The following is a 4,590-nucleotide window of genomic DNA, read 5'->3' on the forward strand; positions in this document are numbered from 1 at the left end:
AGAAAGTAGCTATTTTTATCCTACATAAAGCATGCTATTTTCTAAGACCTTAATAAAATTGTGTTTACCCAATGTACTTAATTCTCATACCCAACATCTCCATGACAGTACTCACATTAACAATACATGTTTCTTATGTTCTTACTCTGACTACAGTGTGTTGATTATATGCATCTGGTATTTCTATTTGATTAACATGGCATTCACACCTATATTCATTTCCAATTATTCTTCCCTTTCTACCATGTTTTCTATTTATCTCTGTTGTGACAGTTTTTCCTGCCATGTAGTTTATTTGATTTGCCCTTGATGAATTAACAGGTGTGATTTTTACATGCTCAATGCTCAATGGCTGCTTTGTATTCATACCAAGCGGTATCTTGAGGAGACAGATCTATGTAGAAACGCACATCTATTTGTCTTCATTTATTATTCTATTTTCCACATATCTTAGAAGTCTTGGATGAGTCTGCCTTAATGCAAGGTATTAGAATAGAGGTGCACTATGGTGATAAAATTGAGGGTTTAAAGAGCTTCTGCCAGCCAGAATTAAATTTTACAGACTTCAGTCCATTATGATCACTGTAAAGTGGGTATTGCACTTTAGCCAGTAGGAGGCTTGCCAGCGCAGTGACTGTCAAATGAATCTCAATATTTTCTCCCCTTTGGTCTCAGGTTGGAAATTATGAATGCTTTTGCTGATATAATTATTTATTACTGTTATGGCGGTGGCATGATCATGGAATCTCCTCTGTATCTTTACGCCTCAATTTCTCTCTTTATATCGAAGGCATCCCCAAATATTAGAAAAGCACATCTTTTTAAAAGTTGAGTTGTGATGGCAAAATAGCAAGGAAAGAACTGACCCCAAATGTCATCATGGATAGAGGTGAATTTATGCAAGAATCATCAGGCAGTGACTTTTGCTACAAGGCTTTATGATTTAGGGATGGAAATCATTCAGTGACTTTGGGTATTTTTAGATGCTTGGGGATTTGGCAGAGTTCAAATTCTGTTTCATTGAGTGCTTTAATGCCTTTTTCTTTTTCTTTTTTTTCCCTGCTAATTTTGAAGCCCATGTTTATTTCATGAGAAATTTAAATTGTATGGGATTTCTTTATAATTTAGTCATCTACTCATTTGTCTAAGACGTGTAAGAAAATTTGTGGGTCTTCCTAAAAACACTTTGAAGGAAAAGTTTGTATGGACTAATGATTAAATTATCTAGAAGCCTCAAAGACTGGAGTTGATTTGAAAAGTTAGCTCTAGAACTATTAAACAGATTTAGAAAATGGCTAACCTGGTCTCCTTCCATTTTATTATTAAAAAAATTTTCTGAAAAATGTGTATATGTGCATATGCATGAGAATGGACGATTTCAAGTGGAAAGAATCATATCGTAAAATATTAAGACCCTTTTTCAAGTACACAAAGCCATCTGTAGTGAAGCTGACAGCAGGCCTGATTTTACTATCTCAGATCATATTGATTATCAAATAGTTGTTTTATTCATTCATTCACTTATTCATTACTTCATTCACTGATTCATTTATCCAGTTGCTTATTCCTTCAGCATTTATTAAGCAGTTACTATGTTACTATGGCCAAGTCACAGTCAGAGCCTGTATGTGCTGACTTGAAACAGTTTGTTGTGAGAATGCAGAGGAGGACTGGGAAGATTGTGTCCAGGAAGGGCCTGGAAAACTTCCTGGGGGGAAGGGGTGATGTTTGCTGCTGTGTCTTGACAGATGACTGGGACAGGTGGACCAGGGCTTTCCAGAAAGGGAAAGAGCTGTAAAAGTGCACATGGGGGTGTGAAGCACTAGGATGTGATCAAGGGACTTCATCTGGTCCAGGATTTTCAGAAAGCAGGGTCTCTCTGCGGAGGAAAAAAGTGAAACCTGGTCGAAAGCTGGACAGGGGCCAATTTTGGCCTTTTGGGCTATATTGGATTCTATCTGGTTAGCAATAGAAATCTTCGAAGAAAATTTTTATTTCTACATCATGTTGAAAAGATTCTGGTTGCAATGTGTTCTCTTATTTCTGATTTTCTATACAATACTTTTCTGTGAAGCCTCATCTTTCACACAGGTTTGAGGACTTCTGCAGGAAGTAGAGAGCTGCCTGTGGTCGCCATGACTGCATCTTCCCAGGCTCTGAAACCTCAGTTGTGAGTCCTTCCTAAATGCTCTACTCCAGTGGGAATGGCAGTGCTCTAGACTGTGATGCGAGTAGATTCCCACCACAGACTTTTTACATGGTGACAGAAATCTTTCCTTCCAATATCATTTATTTTTAAAATAATATAAATTTTATCTATTCTGTGAAGCTGGAGGTAACTCAAATCTGAGCTAGGGATGGATATGGAGCATGAACAAATGAAACAACATTGACAAGATGGCTTTTCAAAGGCGTTGGGTTGACCATGGGGGAGCTTATGAGAAGTGGAACATTGTCTCTAGGCGCTTTGCAGAGGTTTTGGAGGGAGGAAAGCTAATCAGGAGACCTGCATGGGGAGAGAGGCGTGTTATTTAATTAACGTTACAATGGGCTGACTTGAAGGCACGTGGTGGTTTTAATAGAGGGAGATAGATGTCCTTTTTTGCAGGGCTAATTGTTGGGGAAAAGCAGGGTCTTTGTTCAGGCCCAGCATGAGGGCTCTGATCTTTTGGAGCCTAGGGCTGCCCCTGCTTATAATTTTAGACAGCACTATTCAAGGCTGCTCTGTAGAGAAAAGAAGAACAAGAACAGTATTGTGTGTGCAGGATCAGTGCCCAAACCTCCCCAAAGTCACTAGGAAAAAAAAAGAGAATGAGAGGACACGGCCGTGTGCGTTTTGGAGTATTTCCCCATCATTTATTTGCTATGCTTGTTGGAAAGGGCAAAGCCACACTTCAATCAACTTGGCGCTGAGGTGGGGTGACTTAACTAAGCACCCCCAGTAAACCAATTAAATCTACTTTCCCAATGGTATGGCATTAATCTTGCCAAAATGGAGTGAGTAACTAGTGCGGAGACTATGTGTGTTCCATGCTGCCAGCCTTGATGGCTAGGTGCCAGGCGCTAGTGGTGCCAGAATACAAATTATGTAGCTGATGCCCTCTAAATAGCAAAATCTGTGTTGCTAAAGGGCAACATAGAAGCAATGATGATATTGACTGGTAGCAGAAGGGGCAATGAGAGATACCTTCCCCTAGTATACTTTTGGGCAGCTGGTCAGCACAGGTAGTTGACACCAGCAAGTAAAATACTTCATCTGAATTCTGGGTAGCCAGTCCAAGCTCAAAGAGAGTTATAGAATGGGTTCAGCATTCTGTAACTAAATGCATTGTATGGTTAACTAGAGATAGTTACAGTTTCAGGTTTACATTTCAAGCTAAGTTGTTAGAAAACTTTTGATGGTCAGGAGAAGAGTTAGCCAAGGAAAATGTAAGGTGGCATAACACAAGAAAAGAATTCCCTGAAGTGAATGCAATGGTGTACTCCCTAAAAAGGGAGCTAGTTTGGGGAGTGCCTCAGCAGCACAGTATAGGGCATGTACTGGACAGTGTGTAAGATTCTGCTAAATTACTGACTAGCTTGAGAGCTAAAATGGTGAGGTCACTGGTCTTATTTTTCTCAGATAGTCCAAAAATCACTGAATGGGTATCAAAACTGCAACCCAGAGTGGGTAGAATCCAATATTGGAAGAAATCCTAGAGGGTGTATATGCCCCTCTTTGCAGCTAATGTGTAATGTAGCTGTGAATGTATGATTAGAACTTCCATAACCATATTTCATGTTTATATAGTAGAAGTCGATATCCTTTCATCCAAGGGGGATGGTATCAGCGTTTGTGTGGTTTGCATACTCAGACTTAAAATTATTCTTATTATTATGTCATGATTTTAATGGCACACACTGAAGGTTCGCCATGTCCTAACGTCTTTAGAGAACACCATACACCACGGTTTGGATGAACTTCCATGAAAATTTTATGCTCACTAAATTCAAAGTCACGGTTATGATTTTTCAAATTAAAAAGAGCAGTGAAGTGTTGTTGACTGTGTACTCTGCATCCAACACAGTGCAAGTCACTTGGCACACATTCATTCCACGTTCAGTTCAACTACGTGAACTGCGCAGTGTGATCGGCTCCATTCTATAGATGAAGAAATTGAGACTTTCTGAGGCCAAAGGATTCACAGCTCGATAACGGCCAAGTTAAAATCCCAACTCTTGTCTATCTGCCGCCAAAGCTTGTGCTCTTTCCCAATCTCCTACATTGCCACCTCAGTCATTTTAGAGTTGAAGTGCATTCTCTACAGTTAGGAAACTAAAGCCTGATGGTAAATTTGGCAAGAAACTGCAGGTCTTTGTATGGACTGCTTGGATGCACAGACATTTATTTGGAAGTGTCTCCTTACTCCACACATCAGTCAATTCATTTCAATTAAAAAATAAATACTCTCCACAAGAGAACATGTTAGCTCACTGAAAACAAGAAGTGTATGAGGATGCTGGGTCTTTCTTGGATCTGGAATGGTCGTTGCCAGCCATCTGGTCTCTCTCAATGCTGTGGAATTCCCTGAAAGAAAAGTCCGTAATCTT

Source organism: Pteropus vampyrus, unplaced genomic scaffold (genome assembly GCF_000151845.1).
Source record: "Pteropus vampyrus isolate Shadow unplaced genomic scaffold, Pvam_2.0 Scaffold416, whole genome shotgun sequence".
In the NCBI taxonomy this organism is placed as follows: domain Eukaryota; kingdom Metazoa; phylum Chordata; class Mammalia; order Chiroptera; family Pteropodidae; genus Pteropus; species Pteropus vampyrus.